The following is a 22327-nucleotide window of genomic DNA, read 5'->3' as shown; positions in this document are numbered from 1 at the left end:
GGCAAAGGTAGAGATAAGCTCCTCACTGTTAGAGATGAGGCTGCTAATGATTACCAAGTCCTGAAAACTGCACTGATTGATGGGTTTGGCTTAACAACTGAACAGTACAGGTTAATGTTCAGAGATACCCAGAAAACTCAGGCTCAGGATTGGACTGACTTTGTTGATTGTGCCACTAAGGCTTTGGAGGGCTGGTTACTGGGAAGTAAAGTTACTGTTTACACAGGATTGTATAATCTAATTATGAGAGAGCAAATCTTAAATAATTGTCAGAACCAGTTGTTGCATCAGCACCTGATTGACTCAGATCTGACCTCTCCCCAAGAATTGGGAAAGAAGGCAGACAGATGGGTCAGAACCAGGGTTAAGCAGCAGAACCAGAACCAGGGTGGTGGCCAAAAGAAAGCAGACCAGAAGGGTAATAATGAGAATAAGCAAAATGACCAGAAGTCTTCAACAGGGCCCCAACAACCTAAGGAGGGTGGGTCCCAAAATTCCCAAAAGAAGAAGAATGATGGTCCATGGTGCCAATACTCTAAAAGTAAGACTCACTGGTTTAGTGAGTGCACCAAGAAAGGCCAAACTCCTACCACTACTGTCCCTAAGACACCTGCACCCTCTAGTACAGTTAGTAGTGGTAGTGTACCCCCCAAGGCTATAGTTGGGTTAGCCCTGGGAACTGAGGTGGGTTCTGACTTAGTCAGAATACCTACTCAGGCAGTTCTTGTTTGTACTGGGGACATGGATATGGCCCCTACTGTAAGTCCTAGTACTCTGGGCAAATACAGGCAAACACCTTTAATCAATGGAAAAATGGCTCAGGCCTACAGGGACACATGTGCCAGTGTCACTATGGTGACACCAACATTTGTGGACCCTGACCAGATCATGCTAGGTTCAGACTACCTAGTGACCAATGCTAGCAATGTCACTACTAATCACAGTATGGCAGTTGTTAATTTCTCCTGGGGAGGGGTAACTGGCCTCAAAAGGGTTGTAGTTAGTTCAGACCTCCCAGTAGATTGTCTCTTGGGCAATGATTTGGAATCCTCACTGTGGTCAGATATGGAGTACAGGACTCATGTAGAAATGCTAGGTCTCTCCTCACATGTCCTTGCTGTGACCAGGTCACAGGCCAAGAAATGCCCAGTTGAACAAGTGCTGGATCCTGGAAGAATGGACCAGAGACTAACCAAGAGGAAGAGCAGTAGGGGTAAGGCTGAGCCTTCCCCCTGCCTCAGGTTGAGGATCAGCCCTCTCAGGAGGCTGACCCCAAGACCCCAGAAGGTACTGTCCTAGAAGAGCTTGAACCTGAACAGGTTGAGTTTCTTGGGACAGGGGGACCTTCCAGGGCAGACTTGAGGCAGGCACAGTTAGACTGCCCCTCTTTTGAAACCCTCAGGCAGCAAGCTGCTACTGAGGCTGCAGGGAATGCTACAGGTGCCCATAAGTTATATTGGGATGACGGACACCTATACTCTGAGGCAAGAGACCCCAAACCTGGTGCTACCAGGAGGCTGGTCATCCCCTTGTCTTCTAGAGGTTTCCTTCTCATCTTAGCCCATGAGATTCCCCTTGCAGGTCACTTAGGCCAGAACAAGACTTGGGACAGGCTTGCCCCACACTTTCACTGGCCTCATATGTCTGAAGACACTAAAGAGTTTTGTCGCTCATGTGTCACCTGTCATGCCAGTGGCAAATCAGGTGGCACAACAAAGGCCCCCCTCATACCACTACCTGTGGTGGGGGTGCCCTTTGAGAGAGTGGGGATAGACATTGTTGGACCAATGGACCCCCCCAACAGCATCTGGGCACAGATTTATACTGGTGGTAGTGGATCATGCCACCAGGTATCCAGAAGCTATTCCCCTTAGGACCACTACAGCTCCTGTTGTGGCCAGGGCCCTGCTTGGAGTTTTCTCCAGAGTGGGGTTTCCTAAGGAGGTTGTCTCTGACAGAGGTGCAAACTTCATGTCAGGATACTTGACTGCAATGTGGAAGGAGTGTGGTGTAAATTATAAATTTACCACACCCTATCACCCACAGTGCAATGGGCTTGTTGAGAGATTCAACAAGACCCTCAAAGGGATGATAAAAGGGTTACCTGAAAAGCTTAGGCGAAGATGGGACATCCTTTTACCCTGCCTCCTGTTTGCTTACAGAGAGGTCCCACAGAAGGGGGTTGGCTACATTCCTTTTGAGCTTCTGTTTGGGCATCCTGTAAGAGGACCCCTATGTCTTGTGAAAGAAGGATGGAAGTTACCTCTCAAAAAGCCTAAACTTGACATAGTGGACTATGTACTTGGTCTCCGCTCCAGGATGGCAGAGTACATGGAGAAGGCATCCAAAAACCTTGAGGCCAGCCAAGAACTTCAAAAAGCTTGGCATGACCAAAAGGCTGTCCTAACTGTTTATCATGCAGGACAGAAGGTGTGGGTGTTGGAGCCAGTGGCCCCAGCAGCTCCCCAAGACAAATGGTCTGGACCCCATACCATCATTGAGCAAAAGGGAGAGGTCACCTACCTGGTGGACCTTGGAACTCCCAGGAGCCCCCTTAGGGTGCTTCATGTGAACAGGCTCAAGGCATTTGTCGACAGGGAGGACATGGGCTTGCTCATGGCCACAGATGAGGGGCCCTCTCAGACCTGCTCACTCAGAACCCTGATGATGGGTCAGTTGATGGTGCAGTCTTTTCTGACAGCCTCTCTGAGCATCAACAAGAGGATTGCAAACAAGTTCTTCAATCCTTTAGACAAATGTTCTCACTGACACCCAGTCAGACAAACTGGTGCACCCATGGGGTGGACACTGGTGACAGTCTGCCTTTCAAGAGTAAAATCTACAGGCAACCTGACCACATCAGGGGCTGCATTAAGAAAAAAGGTCAAAAGATGTTGGAGTTGGGAGTCATTGAACCCTCAGAGAGCCCTTGGCTAGTCCTGTAGTTCTAGTGCCAAAACCTCACACCCAGGATGGTAAGAGAGAGATGAGGTTTTATGTAGACTACAGGGGTCTCAATGCTGTCACTAAGACAGATGCCCATCCAATACCTAGGGCAGATGAACTCATAGACAAGTTGGCTTCTGCAACCTTCTTGAGTACATTTGACCTAACAGCTGGTTATTGGCAGATCAGGTTAGCTGAGGATGCCAAGGCCAAAACAGCATTTTCTACCCCAGGAGGTCATTACGATTGATTGATTGATGCTTTATTTCGATATGCACATATCATAAAAGCAGTACAAAAAATATAAAAACAGCATGTCGAAATAAGTAAGACTGTACAAATAGAATGGCAATTAAAACACGATATATCAGAATAAATTAACTAAAAAGAGAATTAAATTGATATGGACAGTCTTCTAAGTCTTATCAACCAAGCCCATTTTAAAAATTTTGCAACAGCACAAACAATAGGGGGGGCTGTATTCGTTAAAAGAATCCGAAGGGCAACAGAGTGCTGACGAGTCCCCAATTCTCTGCAAATTGGGGCAAGCCAACGTGATCTGGGGCGACCGTAGTCCGGGCATTCAAAGAGAAAGTGTGGCACCGACTCTGGTTTATCCGAACAAGAGGCACAAAAGCGTGATGTGTGCTGGGCTTTATTCCACCTTGAACAGAGATCCGCCAAAGGCAAAGTACCTAGCCGAAATTTTATATACAAGGACCTATCCATGGCTACTGTTATAATATCCATATATGGCTCATACAAGACAACGTCTTTAAACAACAGGAAAGCTGCGGTGGTTTTGCAATGCTGCTGGCTACTAGAGCGCTTCACGTCAACCCACTCCCAGAAAAGTTTTTTTAGAGTCTTCTTTGGTGGAGCGGAGTGACTATGCCAGCAAGAGGCCAAACCCAGTTCCCCTAAGAGATGTTTTATGTCCTTCAGCCATTTGATGCTACTCCAGCCATCAGCATGCATCACTTCTGCCAGCCCATTGGCGTAAGATTGTAGCTCCGGGACCCTCCACAAGCGTGCCCAGAGCAAAAGGGGGCGAAGCCGAGCCTGGTCCCTTATGGCTTTACAACCAGTGTCCAAGAGCATTGGGACGGTCGGGCTGCTCGATGGAATAGCAAGAAGGTCCTTAATAAATTTATTTTCGGCCTTGCTCAGTGGATCGACCTTTCCCAAGCCCCACAGTTCCGATCCATAGAGAGAAGCAGGGACTGCACGGGCTTTGTAAATCTCGAGTATGGGAGCAACACAATGTTTTGAGGAGTTATTGTACTCCTTGAGAAGGGCGCCCCCCACCCTTTTGTGAGCCAGAGTCATTTTATCAATGTGGGCAGTCCAGCTCATTGCATCATTCAGGCGGATCCCCAGATAATCAAATTCCGCCACTCTTTCTAGGGGTATAGAGTTCAGAATTGGAGGGAGACCAAGTTTGCGGGGTGGGTGCATGACTAGGTACTTGGTCTTATCTATGTTTATGACAAGGCCTTTAGTGGTACAGAAATCCTGGAAGCGGTTCAGTAAGGACTGTAGACCTTGGGGGGTTTTGGAAATGAGGAGGGTGTCGTCGGCGAACAACAGAGTTGGAATTTTTACTCCACCCAAGCTAGGAGCGTCTGATGGTTCGCCCAGAAGATAATCTACCACCCCGTTAATGTAGAGGGAGAATAAGGTGGGGGCCAAGACACAGCCCTGTCTTACTCCCCTCTCGACCCTGATTTTATCGGTCTTTTCCCCATTCAAACCCCATCTAACCTGGGCATAGGTGTTGGTGTGCAGGTTAATGAGGAGGTTCAGTAGGTACGGGGGCATCCCTAAACCATCAAGCACCCTCCAAAGTTCCTCCCTCGGTACCAGGTCAAAGGCAGTCTTAAGGTCAATAAAGGCCAAATAAAGACTGCCTTTGCCCAGCACCACCACCTTCCAGTGTATCAACAGAAGCCTAAAGGCCTGTTCAATGGTTCCTGTACCCGAACGGAACCCAGCCTGCATGTCGGACAAAATGTGATTGTCGTCCACCCATTGAGTAATTCTCCCCAAGATGGTTTTCCCGGCCAGTTTCTGACTGGAGTCTATTAGGCTTATGGGCCTATAGTTCCCTGGTGAATCCCGACTGCCCTTTTTGAAAATGGGCACCACCTCCGCACCTCTCCAGGAGTCAGGCACAGGCCCTCCCCCCATGATTGCATTGAGGAGTGCAGAGATTAGAGCCCCCCATTCTTCCGGATAGGCACGGAGAATGTCCCCCGGTAGGCCGTCCGGGCCGGCAGCTTTCAAGGGGACCAGGCTTTTAATTTGCTTTGTTACGTCGAGGGGGGAAAACAATTCCTGGTCTCGGTCTAGAGTAAAGGATGGAATTTTAAAGGGATCATTAAGTGGGCCTTCAATAGCAGAGTAAAGATTTTGGAAATGGGAAAACCAAGTCTGGGCATTGATCGCACAAGTCCTCCGGGAATCGTCGGGACGATTCCTTTTGCCCACCATGTCCCAAAAACCTTTAGCGTCTTTCCCACGGCTGGCCGCCAGGAGGTCCTGCCAGAAATTGTCCTCCCATTCCAACCTTGCATTTTTCTGGCAGAGTGTATAGTGTCTCCTGGCCTCTCTAGTCCTGAGCGGTAACTTGGATTTAACTGCCTCGATAAGAAGTGATTTCGCCTCCCTACACTTTTGGTTGTACCAGCCCTGACCCGGACGTAGGTTGGGTTTCCTTCCGCTCGGGTGGGCTGGGACTACAAAGAGGTCACCAATGGCCTGGATTATGGCACAAAACCTAGGAGCCACCTCCATCTGTCCTTCCTCTTGACAGTCGAGATTGGCCAGGGCTGAAGCCAAAAGCTGTCTGATCACAGAGGTTTTCTCCTCCGAAAGAGCCAGCCTCGCCCACTTCATCCTACGCCCACAATTCGAGACCACTGACAGGTCTGGAGCGGGGTTACAAGAAGCCCCACTCACGGTGCTGTTGACGCACCTGTGTGACAGGGTGAGGGACAGTAGATTGTGGTCACTCTCCACAGAAGGTAAAACTACCATGTCCTCCACCATGCCCCACAGGTGTATGTCAAGGAGGAAATAATCAATGCGTGACGTGTGTCCTGGCCTATTGTAGGTGTGTGCCCCTGCCCTGTCGGACCTGGTCCTGCCATTGGCAGCTCTAAGCCCGAACTCCATAGCTAGGGAGTTGATCTGGAGGGCCACTTCCGTCCACTTTTTAACAGGGCCAAGCTCGAGGGGGGGAATCCCCCACCCATTATCGAGTTCCTCCTGATCTGCTAAGATATCCAGATCAAGAGGCTCGAAAGTGCAGTTCAGATCACCTGCCAACAGTGTACAAGACCCGTATGAAGATGATCGGAGTTGCACCTCCAAACAAGCTATGACTGAGGATTCTCTTCCCCCCTTAGTGCCGCGGGCATAAATGTTAAAAATGTTTAAGATGACTCTGCCCTGGGAATTGCGAAGCAAAATATTTAGGAGGTCAGGGCAGTTAGTGTCCTTCTCCTCCACCCTACAGTTAAGTTTGGTGGCTACCCAGATTAACAAACCGCCAGAGGGACGGCCCCTACCAGTTGCACTTTCTGCTGCCGGCAAAAAGTGGGTGGAATATCCCGCCTTATGAAGGGGCACCCGGCTCCATGTTTCCTGGAACAGGCATATGGAGTATTGCTCCACACGCTCGTTCCAGTCCGGCAGTGCCAGCTTCCTCTCGAGGCCCGCAACATTCCAGCTGAAAACCCTAATCGGGGGGTCCGTTACAGCTGCAATGCTACAATCCCCGACAGGGGGTGACAAGTCCGCAAAACCCACAACAGGGGGACTAGGCGGAGAGTAGTGGGGAGCCCTGATCTCCCCCCTCCCCTCTACAAACTCGGCCATAGCCAGAGTCTGCAGTGGGGAGGAGGGGCCAATGGGTTTGGAGTATGGTGTTGACTCAGCGACAAAACCCGGGGCCACAATGACCTCCCCTGGATCGTAACCGAGTCAGCAACTCCCAGGTCCCCAATTTAGCAACACTGGGGCTGTGCATACCTGCTGGGAAGGAACTCCCGGGGTCAGAAGGCCGTGCGCAGTGTTTTCCACCAAAAATTGACCCCCTAGGCTGCCAATGAAGGAGGGTTGACCAAGATGGGTGGAAGGGGTGGTCATAATAGGCCGTGGATAAAAGAATGTTAAATCGACTATGTCGATACCCGAACCAGCCGTGGGTTGACCTTGAGAGCATATAAATTGGGCAACCCTAGCATCTTGAAAATTTACGACCACACAATCCCCTTCAAACGATTTTTTCCCGTGTCCAATCCAACCCACCCTGCGTACACCGAGAATAATGCCATCCACTCCCATGGGCAAGGGCCTGTTGGCTTTCAGCCAGTGGATGACCTTATTTTTTAGTGCCTGATGGTTTTCACGCTGGGTACTCCCAAGAGGGGGAACTTTCAGGAGGATGACGACATACGGGTGGCACTCAGGGGGGAGGTTAACTGGGGGGCACTTGCGTCTGCTGATCTGGGGAGGACCCAAAAGGGGCCGATGTGTAGGTGGGACAGGAATAGATGAAACCTTAGGAGTTGATGCAACCCCACCAGTTGCATCGGATATGGCAACCCCAGGTTGCGAAGTAGGGCCCGTCCCTCCCTTCTTGTGTTGCCCTGGTGCCTTGCCAGCCACCGGAGGTGTTACTGCTGGGGGAAGGGTAGCATGCACCTGGGCAACACAAGTGGGAGCCTTCGATTTTGTCTGACTAGGACCACCCCTAGGAGCAGCCAAGATCGTATTCCCAGGTGCAGGGTACTTAGGCGGCTGCGTCAACTGGTCTCCCAGGGGGGGACTCACTGGGGCCTCTATCCTATTGGACTCCTCTAACCTATCTGTCCTATCCTCACTGGGCTTCGGCTGGTGCTTGAGAAGGGTTTTTAGAGCAAAGAAATTGTCCCTAGTAGCCTGCTCAAAGCAGTCAAGCCTTTCCCCCAACCTCTTGACCTGGTCTATAAGTGGCAGCACTAGAGACTTGACCATCTTCTCAAACGCCTCCATAGAGTGACCCACGTTATCCTGAGCAGGCGTTGGTGGGGCCGACAAGAAAGGTGGCACTATATCAGTAACAACTGGTGTGCAAGTGGCTGTCCCCGAGGATACCGAGGATACCGATCCTGCAGTACTCTGGGGGGAAGGACCCCTCAGGAGCGGGTACCTGGGGTGGTTAATAGACTTAAATGGACAACCCTTTCGAGTGTGGTTTGCCCTTTTCCCCTTCCTTTTAGTGGGCTCCTGGATGGGTTGCTTCATGGACGGGGCCTGTGGAGCGAGAGCCAGAACCTCAGGGCAGTGTAGGGACTGGGTGCCAGGTGGGTCTGCTAAGGAGAGCTCATTGCAGGGATCTGTAAGCACGGCACATGGGCTAGTACTGTGGACACCTATCAGTGAACTATCTGCCCCCTCTAAACCACCCATTGGAGGTGCAATAAGGGAATCTCCAAGTGAATCTCCACGCAAGAGTGCAGGGGAAGTAGGGTTTAAAGGGGACACAACTTTTGCTGGCGAAGGACTCTTAGCAGGAGGGAAGTCGAGTGAAAGGCGCCGTTCAGATTTGGCAAGTTCATTGTCTATGACAGCCGCCACCCTAGTCAAGAATTTGTCCATTGAGCCAAACATAGCACCGCTGGGGGTACTCTCCCCACAACCCCTCAAGGCCTTACCGGAGCGTGTTGACATGCTGAGTTGTGGCTCCACAGGTTGTAGCCGGTACGGTAGGAGAAATGGGGTGGCCCTGCCCTGCCTCCTCCTGCCCCGGACGGCCACAGACGGCCCCGCCCTTGTCCCGGGCTTCTCCCGGTCGCTCCCGCGCGCGACTCGCGGGGCGAGTGGGGGTGTCAGCCTTTTACAGGCGCCTCCGGGCGCTCCTCGCACGTCACGGGCGTGCTTCCGCCCCAGGGGCTGCTGGGGAGTGTAGTCCGCTGGTCTGGACTGCCTCCCGGCGTTGCGCTGTTTCTGCCGTTTCCCTCACGGCTCTGGCCCGATGGCGTGCCTCAAGTAAGTTTACGGTGTTCCCCCCTGGGCTCCCGGGGGGTCAGCCTTTTACAGGCGCCTCCGGGCGCTCCTCGCACGTCACGGGCGTGCTTCCGCCCCAGGGGCTGCTGGGGAGTGTAGTCCGCTGGTCTGGACTGCCTCCCGGCGTTGCGCTGTTTCTGCCGTTTCCCTCACGGCTCTGGCCCGATGGCGTGCCTCAAGTAAGTTTACGGTGTTCCCCCCTGGGCTCCCGGGGGGTCAGCCTTTTACAGGCGCCTCCGGGCGCTCCTCGCACGTCACGGGCGTGCTTCCGCCCCAGGGGCTGCTGGGGAGTGTAGTCCGCTGGTCTGGACTGCCTCCCGGCGTTGCGCTGTTTCTGCCGTTTCCCTCACGGCTCTGGCCCGATGGCGTGCCTCAAGTAAGTTTACGGTGTTCCCCCCTGGGCTCCCGGGGGGTCAGCCTTTTACAGGCGCCTCCGGGCGCTCCTCGCACGTCACGGGCGTGCTTCCGCCCCAGGGGCTGCTGGGGAGTGTAGTCCGCTGGTCTGGACTGCCTCCCGGCGTTGCGCTGTTTCTGCCGTTTCCCTCACGGCTCTGGCCCGATGGCGTGCCTCAAGTAAGTTTACGGTGTTCCCGGAGGTCATTACCAGTTTGTGGTGATGCCCTTTGGTTTGAAAAAATGCACCTGCCACTTTTCAAAGGTTGGTGAACCAAGTTCTCACTGGGTTGGATGACTTTTGTGCAGCATATCTAGATGATATTGCTGTCTTTAGCTCCACTTGGGAGGATCACCTGATCCACCTAAGGAAAGTTTTGGAGGCCCTGCAGAAGGCAGGTGTTGGACTCGGCCTCGTGGCGTGGTCCTACCCCTCCCACATGGCGGGCCTGGGACGACATCGGCCCTCCGTCGACCCGCTGTCGACCCCCCTGAACACGAACCCTCGACGAGAGCAGCCCCCCTGGCAACCCACGGCTCTCCCCCCTGGGACCCCGGCGGACCCTGCTCGCCAACACTGCCGGTCTGGCGACCAGGCCAGACCACCATTTCCGGCCCGACTCCATCTTGGGCCCATCACGTCCCGAGCACGGGGCCGCAGCCATCCCTGGCCCCGGCCTCAGCGAAGCCCCGACATCGAGGCACCAAGATCCTCCCAGGTGGTAGAGTGGCCACTTGGCGGAGCCCGGAAGAGGGGAGTTTCGAGGGGCCTCCAGCCGTCCCCAGATGCCTGGTATCGATCGCCCATCAGCCTCCCTGGGCGCTGGCTCCACCCCCTGCTGGGTGTCTGGACACCTTCATCCCAGCCCCTCTGAACCCCAGGCGCGAGGGTCCGGACATCAAAGGACTCCAGTCCTATATCTGGACCAGCCCTGGATTAGGACTCCAGTTGTATCTTGGAGTCGAAGCCCTGCTGACCTTGTCGCGGCTGATCCTGATCCGAACTCTTGCACCTGGAACCTTCGAGGCCCTGCTGACACTGTCGCGGCCTGACCAAGCTGAACCACCTTCGAGGCCCTGCTGACGCTGTCGCGGCCTGCCCAAGCTGAACCACCTTCAAGGCCCTGCTGACGCTGTCGCGGTCTGACCAAGCTGAACCACCTTTGAGGCCCTGCTGACGCTGTCGCGGCCTGACCGAACCGAACCATCTTCGAGGCCCTGCTGACGCTGTCGCGGCCTGACCGAACTGAACCATCTTCGAGGCCCTGCTGATGCTGTCGCGGCCTGACCGAACTGAACCGTCTTCGAGGCCCTGCTGATGCTGTCGCGGCCTGACCGAGCTGAACCATCTTCGAGGCCCTGCTGACGCTGTCGCGGCCTGACCACTTGAGCTATCCACGCACCAGTTGGTGCCAAGACTGTCCCGCTACCCCCTATCCCCGAAACCAAGACTTTACGGATCCCTCGATCCTTGCCTGCTAACCTGCAAAGGACTTGCCTTAATTGCTTATATAAAGATTCTTGTGAATATTCCTCCTGTGTGGTGTCCATCTGTAAGTAGTGTGATTGCTCAGCTGTTACGATTGTAGGAGAGGAGCCTCGCAAAGGAGGCCTCCCTACGGCGCTCTGCCTATTCCATACAGAGATGTGGGTCTCGGGCGGACAGTCAGACACCTTCTGTCTCCCCTGGGGTCGCCTTTCCAACATTGGTGGCAAGCGACGGGATCCGAGCCCGCGCAAATCGTACAGCGAGTAACTCGCCACTACTAACAGAGACCCACAACCACGATGACTACTAAAGAAGCCGGAACAACCGCAGAATTCCAGAAAGAACTATTAGAGGAGTACACCCATAAAGAACTCAAACAATTCTGCAAAGCCCTAGGTATCGCTACCACCGGACTAAGCACAAAAGACGATTTTAAAGACGCGTTACAAACATGGGTGGAGACCGGAGCGACCCCACCCCAAACCAACGAGGGCATTGTCCTAGAAGTACCCCTGAGTACAGTCGTAGCCCCAGTGGAAGAAAGAACCGCCAACAAAGAACCGGGCCTCTCCCACGAAGACGCCCGGGAGTGAGAGAGGAGTCGGCTCCATGAACTAGAGCTCGCCCGACTCCGGCTGGATGGAGAGCTTCAATTAGCAGCAAAGAAAATGGCCATTGAACAACTACGATTAGAGGGAGATCTGGAAGAGAGGCGGAGGCAAAGAGAATTGGACGAAAAAAAGCTCACGTACGAACACGAGCGTGGCCTCAAAGAACTAGAGATCAAAGCCAAGATCGAAGAGGCTGGCGCCGCGGTAATCCGGAACCCTCCACCTCCTGCCGACCCGAAGGTCCACATTCCCAAGGATATCGTCAAGGAATACTACAAAAATGACGATATCCAGCAATGGTTCAAGGCGTATGAGGTTGCCATGACCGCGCACCGCATACCGCGAAAAGATTGGGGTGCCGGCTTGTGGGGGAGATTCGTCAGCGAAGGAAGAGACACCCTGCTAGAGCTGGCCGAGGACGTGATGTCCTCCTATGACCACATGAAGGACGCCCTGCTCACCCGGTATGGCCTCACCCCCGAGATGTACCGACAGAGGTTCAGAGACTGCAAAAAGATTCCCGGTACCACGTGGGTGGAGTACGTAAACTTTTATAGCCGGGCCCTGGAAGGATGGATAAAGGGCATCAAAGTGTCCACCTACTAGCCGCTGTTCGACCTCATCGTTTGGGAGCACCTCTCCAACAACTGCTTTGTCGAGCTCAGGCAGCATCTCCTCGACAGTAAGCTGACCGAGCCCCGAAAACTCGCCGTCGAGGCGGATCGATGGGTGAGCACCCGGGTCCCCCGGACCCCGATAGGAGAAACAGGACGGAACGGCCAGGGGCACCCCCGCCAGCGTGGCGGCGGAGGAGGCCAGAACAGGAGCCAAGACTTCCCGTCGGCCCCGGGCCGGAGTCCGCCTCGGGGGTCCCCCCAGAAGCACACTTCGCCATCCCTGACCAGAAGAGGGCCCCCACCAGCGTGGCCGGGGCCCCACCCGAACATTACTTGCCACAGATGCCAGCGGACCGGTCACTATGCCAGTGACCCCCTCTGCCCCTGGAACCAGCGCCCCGGCACCACCGGGCCTCCGACCCGCCAGTTCGCTGCGGCGGCCCTGGGGTAAGGGGGAGAAGAAGACAAAGAGGTCTACAACGAAGATCAGACCGAGTATGAACCGGCCGCCATGGCCCTAGCCTGCCTGGGCGAAAGAGACATGGTCCCCCAGGCCCCGCTACCGAGGAACACCCAAAAGTACCGTCAGTGGGTCCACATCAATGGACGACGGACCGAAGCCCTCCGAGACACGGGAGCCAGTGTGACGGCCGTCCGCTGCCACTTGGTGACCCCAGAACAGATCATACCAAACGTGCGATGCCCCGTGAGGGCCGCCGACAACTCTGAAACTCTGTGTCAGATGGCCCGAATCCCCTTCGAGTGGGGGGGGGGGGTGTCGGGCACCCTCAAAGTGACCGTCCGGGACGACGCCCCCGTGGACTGCCTCCTTGGAAACGACCTCGAGAGCTCTCCCTGGGCCCAAGTCGAACGGAGAGAGCATCTAGGAATGATGGGACTACCAGAGTGGGTCTGCGCGACGACCCGATCCATGACTGCCCGGGCCCTGGCGGCATCCGAGGCCACACCGACTGAAGAGCCAGAGTGGCCCGCGCCCCCACCACCCGCAGTCAATGAAGAATCCGACCCCGAGCCCGAGCCATCGGAGCACGACCAAGAAGGCAGCGCCGAACTCAGCGACATCCCCGAACTAGCCCAATGGCGCCAAGAGGGTGGTCCCACCCGAGAACAATTCCGGCAGGAACAGAAGGCCTGCCCCTCCCTCGAGGGGACCCGACAGCAAGCCACCACCCAAGCTGCCGGGGACACCTCGGGGTCCCACTGGGTCTACTGGGACCACGGCCTCCTATACAGTGAACAGAAAATTGCCGAGCTAGGGACCAGCCGAGTGTTGGTGGTCCCCCTACGATTCAGAGACTTCCTTTTGAACCTGGCACACGATGTGCCCCTCGCCGGGCACCTGGGGCAGGACAAAACTTACAGTCGCCTGGTGATCCATTTCTACTGGCCGAAGATGCGCAACGATGTGCATAACCACTGCCGCACCTGCCCGACATGCCAAGCCAGCGGAAAGAGCGGAGGGAAGGTGAAGGCCCCGCTCCAACCCTTTCCAGTAGTGACCACTCCCTTCGAACGAGTGGGGATAGACATCGTGGGGCCCCTGGACCCCCGAACCTCGCAAAGGCATCGCTTCATCCTCGTCCTGGTGGACCATGCCACCCGCTATCCCGAAGCCATCCCCCTACGAACCATAACGGCTCCCGTGGTGGGCCGAGCACTGATGGAGATCTTCTCCAGAGTGGGGTTCCCCCGAGAAGTCGTGAGCGATCGGGGCACAAACTTTATATCAAAGTATATGCGGTCCCTGTGGCAACAGTGCGGGGTCACGTATAAATTCACCACCCCGTATCACCCCCAAGGGAATGGACTTGTGGAGCGGTTTAACCGGACACTCAAGGGGATGATCCAGGGCCTAGAAGAGCCCCTCCGCCGCAAATGGGACGTCCTGCTGCCCTGCCTCTTGTTCGCCTATCGGGAGGTACCACAGAAATCCCTGGGCTTCAGCCCCTTTGAACTCTTGTACGGGCACCCTGTCCGAGGTCCCCTCAGCCGGGTCAAAGAAGGCTGGGAAACTACAGTCCAAGACGCACTGCCGGATGTCTACCGGTACCTCCTGACCCTACGAAGCCAGACTCGGAAGTTCCGGGCCCTTGCCGAGGCCAATCTTGAGGCCAAGAGAACAACGGGTGGTGGGGGGGCCGTAGGGGAGAGTATGTTTATAGACCTGCTTGTACCTTGTCCCCCAACTAGACAATAAAACACACGAAAGATAACAAGGGTCTCAGATAAATATATTCTTTGGAACCCATATAGTGTCCCAAATGTATACCAAGAGGTTATTGAGTGAATAAACACAGGAGACAAGCAAAGAAAAGGTGAGATTCAGAATGAAGAACAAAAGATATGCCCATCAGCTCACTCAATAGTGGAACTTCGTCATCTGGGTTTACACGTTGGAAATTGGTATCCAATAAGCTTTTCTTCAGGAAAGACCCGAAGCTAGCTCTTCTTGGACCCCATGGTTGCAGATGAGAGTATAAAGGCTGAAGGAGCAAAGTTGCAGTGCTCGAAAATTGTGAAAAAGAAGGGAAAAGAAAAATAATTCCAGTGATTAAAAATACCTAACTTGATGCCATGAAGCAACTTTATTAAGTTTGTTCATCAAGGTGGTATGATTAAAAGCAGAGTGACAATAGCATGTAAGGAATTGCTATTCACCATGGATGACATCTGGTCAACATGTTTCAGCCCTTCTGGGCTCTCGTCAGGACCCTATGATGCACTACTGCAACACTTACCATGTGTTATGATCAATGATTCATAAAGTTTGTCCAATTCTATGTTTGAATTAGTGTAACTTCTCCCAAAAGTTAGGGAGGAATCACCTCGCCTCACCTGGCACTCGCTCAGGAAAAGGAGGCCACGCACTCTCCGTCGTTGCCTCGGTTTTGAAGCTGAGCCAAGGGGGAGGTGCCCCGTATCACCCCCAAGGGAATGGACTTGTGGAGCGGTTTAACCGGACACTCAAGGGGATGATCCAGGGCCTAGAAGAGCCCCTCCGCGGCAAACGGGACGTCCTGCTGCCCTGCCTCTTGTTCGCCTATCGGGAGGTACCACAGAAATCCCTGGGCTTCAGCCCCTTTGAACTCTTGTACTGGCACCCTGTCCGAGGTCCCCTCAGCCGGGTCAAAGAAGGCTGGGAAACTACAGTCCAAGACGCACCGCCGGATGTCTACCGGTACCTCCTGACCCTACGAAGCCAGACTCTGAAGTTCCGGGCCCTTGCCGAGGCCAATCTTGAGGCCAGTCAGGAGGACATGAAACGCTGGTATGACCAGAACTCTTCATCCATCGAGTTCGAGCCGGGCCAGCGGGTCTGGGTCATGTCCCCGGTCGAACCTTGTGCCCTCCAGGACAAATGGTCGGGCACCTTCAAAGTGATCGAGCGCAAGAGCCCTGTCACCTATCTCGTGGACATGGAGTCCCCCCGAAACCCCCTACGGGTTCTGCACGCCAACCGGCTCAAGCCTCATTTTGCCCGCACAGAACTGAGCCTGCTGCTAGTTACCGACGATGGGGCCGAAGACGACTCAGAGCCCCTGCCCGACCTCCTACGGTGCGCTGAGAAAGACGGCTCCGTCGAGGGATCTCTCTCTCCTCCGACCTGACCCCAGCGCAACGCCGAGACTGCCAAGAACTGTTGGGGCGATTTACGGACCTGTTCTCCCTCACCCCCGGGGTGACCCAGTGGTGTGTCCACGATGTCGACACCGGGGACAGCCAGCCAGTGCGACACCGGGCCTACCGAGTTCCCGACCGAGTTCGGGCCTGCATCCAGACAGAAGTTACCAAGATGCTGGCCCTGGGGGTGGTCGAACCCTCCGACAGTCCCTGGGCCAGCCCAGTAGTCCTGGTCCCAAAAGCCGCCGCACCTGGCACCCCTCCAGAACTCAGGTTTTGTGTCGACTACCGGGGACTGAATGCTGTTACCAGAACCGACGCACAACCCATCCCCCGGGCCAATGAACTAATCGACCGCCTGGGAACCGCCAAGTACCTCAGTACCTTCGACCTCACAGCCGGGTACTGGCAGATCGGCCTCACTCCAAGCGCCCAGGAGCGGTCGGCATTCTCCACACCCGACGGCCACTTCCAATTCAAGGTGATGCCCTTCGGCATGAAAAACGCCCCAGCCACCTTCCAGAGACTGGTGAACAAAGTGCTGGCGGGGCTAGAAGAATTCAGCGCCGCCTATCTAGACGACATTGCAGTGTACAGCCTTCACTGGGCCGAACACCTGACGCACCTCTGGGAGGTCCTGACGGCCCCCCGCCGGGCCGGACTAACTGTGAAAGCCAGCAAGTGCCAGATAGGTCAAGGATTCGTGACCTACCTGGGACACCAAGTGGGGAGCGGCCACGTGGCTCCCCTCCAACCCAAGATTGACGCCATCGTGGCCTGGGAGCCCCCGGTCACCCAGACAGCCGTCCGGGGCTTCCTGGGGCTCACTGGATATTATCGGCGATTCATCAAGAACTATGGGAGCATTGTGGGGCCCCTCACTGAACTGACCTCGAAGAACCGGCCACAAAAAGTATAATGGACACCCACGTGTCAGGTGGCCTTCGAGACTTTGAAAACAGCCATGTGCACCGCCCCTGTGCTCCAAGCCCCTGACTACAGCCGGGAGTTTGTAGTCCAGACCGACGCCTCGGAGCACGGCATCGGGGCGGTCCTATCCCAGATTGACCCCGAGGGGATTGACCATCCTGTGGCCTTCATCAGCCGGCGGCTGCTGGCCAGAGAGCAGCGATGGAGCACCATTGAAAGAGAGGCCTTCGCCGTCGTATGGGCCCTCAAGAAACTCAGGCCCTACCTCTTCGGCACCCACTTCCGGGTCCAGACTGACCACCGGCCCCTGCGGTGGCTGATGCAGATGCGTGGCGAAAACCCAAAGCTGCTGCGCTGGTCCATCTCCCTCCAAGGGATGGACTTCACGGTGGAGCATCGCCCTGGCGATGACCACGCCAATGCTGACGGCCTGTCCCGATTCTTCCGCCTCGACGAGGAGAATCCCCAGGAAGATGGGTGACTCTCCCCGCCTTCAGCTGGAGGGGACGTGTGTTGGACTCGGCCTCGTGGCGTGGTCCTACCCCTCCCGCATGGCGGGCCTGGGACGACATCGGCCCTCCGTCGACCCGCTGTCGACCCCCCTGAACACGAACCCTCGACGAGAGCAGCCCCCCTGGCAAGCCACGGCTCTCCCCCCTGGGACCCCGGCGGACCCTGCTCGCCAACACAGCCGGTCTGGTGACCAGGTCAGACCACCATTTCCGGCCCGACTCCATCTTGGGCCCATCACGTCCCGAGCACGGGGCCGCAGCCATCCCTGGCCCTGGCCTCAGCGAAGCCCCGACATCGAGGCACCAAGATCCTCCCAGGTGGTAGAGTGGCCACTTGGCGGAGCCCGGAAGAGGGGAGTTTAGAGGGGCCTCCAGCCGTCCCCAGACGCCTGGTATCGATCGCCCTTCAGCCTCCCTGGGCGCTGGCTCCACCCCCCTGCTGGGTGTCTGGACACCTTTATCCCGGCCCCTCTGCACCCCAGGTGCGAGGGTCCGGACATCAAAGGACTCCAGTCCTATATCTGGGCCAGCCCTGGATTAGGACTCCAGTTGTATCTTGGAGTCGAAGCCCTGCTGACCTTGTCGCGGCTGATCCTGATCCGAACACTTGCACCTGGAACCTTCGAGGCCCTGCTGACGCTGTCGCGGCCTGACCAAGCTGAACCACCTTCGAGGCCCTGCTGACGCTGTCGCGGCCTGCCCAAGCTGAACCACCTTCGAGGCCCTGCTGACGCTGTCGCGGCCTGACCAAGCTGAACCACCTTCGAGGCCCTGCTGACGCTGTCGCGGCCTGACCGAACCGAACCGTCTTCGAGGCCCTGCTGACGCTGTCGCGGCCTGACCGAGCTGAACCATCTTCGAGGCCCTGCTGACGCTGTCGCGGCCTGACCCCTTGAACTATCCACGCACCAGTTGGTGCCAAGACTGTCCCGCTACCCCCTATCCCCGAAACCAAGACTTTACGGATCCCTCGATCCTTTCCTGCTAACCTGCAAAGGACTTGCCTTAATTGCTTATATAAAGATTCTTGTGAATATTCCTCCTGTGTGGTGTTCATCTGTAAGTAGTGTGATTGCTCAGCTGTCACGATTGTAGGAGAGGAGCCTCGCCAAGGAGGCCTCCCTACGGCGCTCGGCCTATTCCATACAGAGAGGTGGGTCTCGGGGCGGACAGTCAGACACCTTCTGTCTCCCCTGGGGTCGCCTTTCCAACAGCAGGCCTCACTATCAAGGCCACCAAGTGCCAGATAGGGCAGAGTCAGGTTGTGTACCTGGGCCACCTTGTGGGTGGAGGCCAGGTTCAACCATTGGAGAGCAAGATACAGGCCATAAAGGACTGGGCTCCTCCAACCACCCAGACACAGGCCAGAGCTTTCTTGGGCCTGTCTGGTTACTATAGGAAGTTTGTCAAAACGTATGGGTCCATTGTGACACCACTTAATGACCTGACAAGCAAGAAAATGCCAAAGAAAGTTCAGTGGACAGTTAGCTGTCAGAAGGCATTCGATGACCTAAAGCAGGCCATGTGTACTGCACCTATTCTCAAGAGTCCTGACTACTCCAAAACCCTCATTGTCCAAACATATGCATCTGAGTTGGGTGTGGGAGCTGTTCCATCTCAACTGAATATTGATGGTCATGACCAGCCCATTGCTTTTATAAGCAGAAGGCTGACCCCTAGAGAGAAACGTTGGTCAGCTATAGAGAGGGAGGCCTTTGCTGTGGTTTGGGCCCTGAAGAAGTTGAGGCCCTACTTGTTTGGAACTCACTTCAAGATTCAGACCGACCATAAGCCCCTCTTATTGCTAAATCAAATGAAGGGTGAAAACCCCAAACTTCTTAGGTGGTCCATTTCCCTACAGGGGATGGACTTTACAGTGGAGCACAGACCAGGGACTGACCATGGCAATGCAGCTGGTCTCTCCAGGTATTTCCACTTAGAACAGGAAGACTCACCTGGTCAAGGTTAGTTTAATGTCCCTAAGTTTGGGGAGGGGGGTTATGTAGGAGAGTAGGGTCTGCAATCCTATGGTCACCCCAGATTTTTGCTTTTTGCTTCACTGGTTTATGACTTTCCCTGGCTGTGGGCCTGCTAATCAGACCCACAGCCTAGCTGTTCTCTCTCTAAATTGACATCCATGTACTTTAGGTGCATTTACCAATTGGTACTGGGCCACCTTATCAGTCCCTGTACAGTGTACCTTAGGTACCCAGGGCATAGGTGTACCCAGGGCCTACCAGGGGCTGAAGCATGTATTATGCCACCCCTGGCTGGCCATGTAAACAGACGCAACTGGCTGGTAAGACAGCTGGGGCAAGGTGGTGTAATCACCCTTTGCTGTAGATATAGTATACCTATATCTAACCCTAAAAGGGACACATATACTCCTATCAGTCACTCCTAAGGCAGGCCTTATCAATCCTGAAGGCAGAGTGCTTGGAATTATGTGAGATGGTGCTCTGGCATGAGCTGGGCCCGTCTGCATCTTGCGGAACCAAGTCCTAATAGCTAATCCATGATAACGCTATACCATATACTTTTAAGTGCATTATAATCCTCGCGGTTGAATGCTAACTTTGGTATAGCATTATCAAAACATGTCGAGCAAGGTGTCATACGAATTGGAATACTACCCCCTCGCCAATTCTGGCGACGGGGTAGCATTCCACCCTTCTAGAGGGACACGACATGTATGTAACTGCGAACCCCGGTTAAAGTTAACTCGAGCCTTGGCATCACAAAATAGATGCTGCCACCACAGACACAAGTCTGACCTCCTGCTTCTGGGAGTTCTTCCAGCGAGAGAGGCTTGGACAAAAGGTTTCCTGCCTTGGGAGGTGCTAGCACCACCCCAGACAGGATTTTGTGTATTGGGTAGGACAGGCCTGAAAGGAATGAGACATGCCTGGGGCACACAAGGTGTCCTGTGCATACACCGGTTCAAACCAGTTGCTGGGGCATCCCTGCCCCAGCTCTGGTGCGAAAACCGGACAAAGGATAGGGGGTGTAGCCACCCCCCTTCCTGGTCCCACCCACGGGAAGGACCTAGTCACTAGTGCAGCCCCCTTTAGGAGAATAAAGGTAGGAGCTGGTCCCATTCCAGATTAGATTATCCTGAACAACTTTACAAGAAGAAACTCTGGACTTCGACGTTCTGCTCCACAGAAGACTGAAGAATCTCCCTTATGGGCAAGGAGTGTCCACCTTGCAACTGCAGGCACCATCAAGCGTCCAGGGGCTTCACTTTGTCGTCTTCCCTCGAGGATCCAGACTTCAGAGCCCGACGAGCCCTGGATTCCCAGACCTCTCCGACCTCAACTCACATCTGCAGCACAGCTGAGATCCGTGGGTGCGACGAGACACGTGGGACCGGACATCTTGGAGAAAACTGCACTTCGCTTCTAGCATGACTCCCGAGATAAACTCGACCAAGTGCTTTGGGGATTGAGAAGCCCCAGCCCCGAGTCGCTCCTGCACCGAAGATCAGCCCTCCAGCGTCCACGAGATCTGCGTGGGGCCCTTCTGCCTGGTTGCTGCTCGACGCGTTGTCTGGTCACTTGCCGGCTGGCTAGTGACCTCCTAGACGACGATCCTTGAAAACTACACTGCTGGTCTGGTTGCTCCAGACTGGCCCTTGCTCCCTTCCAAAAGAGGAGCACCCCAGACCCTCCTGGTCCACTACAGACGCCGTTTCCACTCACCGCGTGGGTTGCCTTTGCCAAGGGCTGTTGACTCCAAATCCAGATCCGACACCGCCGACAGCAAGAGCCTGCGTGGGACAGCTCGTGCCTCCATCCTGGTCGTCGAAGACACCTCCTGGTCCACGTGGCTGCAGAGACAAGCACCCACTCTTCACCTGATCGCGACGACAGCATCTGGTTCCCTACTGGTCCCACTCCGGTCACTGGCTAGTGACTTTGAACACTGTCCCCTCTGCTTTCAGGTCCTCTTCTTCCTCGATCCACCTGTGGATCGCACCGGACATCTTCCACTTGGTCGCCTGCAGCATCTTTCTTCAAGGCTCCATTGACTTCGACGCGGAAACCCGACACACTTTGACACCTATGCACCCCCAGCCCGTGGGTGAGGTAACAAGAGCATTTCGGTGCTCAAGGGTAGATTGACTCTCCTAGTATCCAGATTTCCAGTTGTTTTAGTCCTAGATAGTAAAGACTGTCCGTACTTACCTTTTTCGTAAACTGTACTGTCCATTGACTTTGTTCCGCATCTCGCGTGTGAGTTCACACTCTGCACACGCGTCCCGTGGGCCTCCTATTACTTACCTGAGGTTAGGATAGTGTAGTCCCAGCGAACCTACAGCCTCTGGACAGCTCCATTCCTTCTATCGATTTCCTTATACCATTTACTTAGTATAAGGTTTGTCGTGCCCCTAGGGCACCATAGAAATTTTGTGCAACTTATCGTATTTTTCCTAAGAGATTGTCATGTGCTTAGCCCTCTGACCTCATAAAGAGTTCAGAGATGTTTGTTATTAATAAATATATTGTTTATTTTCATAACAACCTGTGTGGTGTCCTTTTATCTGGTATTCAAGCGGTTATATATGGTAAAACAGCTGGCTTCACATGCCAAAAGAGTTTAGCCTAAGACTGCTTTGTCCATGCTACCAATAGAATAGCAGGTCTATAAGGTTGACTTACAACCAATCACCATAAGGGTTGTCTGGACTGATACAAGGTGATCACTAGAACTAGAGAGCATCATATATCAGGCCAACTTCTCACACCGAGGCTGCAGCGATCTCACTGCTCGGCTCCCGTGTGCATCCTTCCAATGCACCCCTATCTCATTCACATGTCTCCACCGGCACCGGGGCTGCAGCGATCTCACTGCTCAGGTCCCGTGTGCATCCCTGCAATGCCCCCCAATCTCCTTCACATGTCTCAGAGGCACCGAGGCTGCAGCGATCTCACTGCTCGGCTCCCGTGTGCATCCCTCCGATGCCCCCTATCTCATTCACATGTCTCCACCGGCGCCGAGGCTGCAGCGATCTCACTGCTCGGCTCCCATGTGCATCCCTCCAATGCCCCCCCCATGTCCTTCACGTGTCTCCACAGGAGCCGAGGCTGCAGCGATCACACTGCTCATCTCCCGTGTGCATCCCTCTAATGT

The sequence above is a fragment of the Lissotriton helveticus genome, chromosome 1_1 (assembly GCF_964261635.1).
Source record: "Lissotriton helveticus chromosome 1_1, aLisHel1.1, whole genome shotgun sequence".
Taxonomy (NCBI): Eukaryota; Metazoa; Chordata; class Amphibia; order Caudata; family Salamandridae; genus Lissotriton; species Lissotriton helveticus.
The sequence above is the reverse complement of the archived record's forward strand: the minus strand, read 5'-3'. Positions refer to the sequence as shown.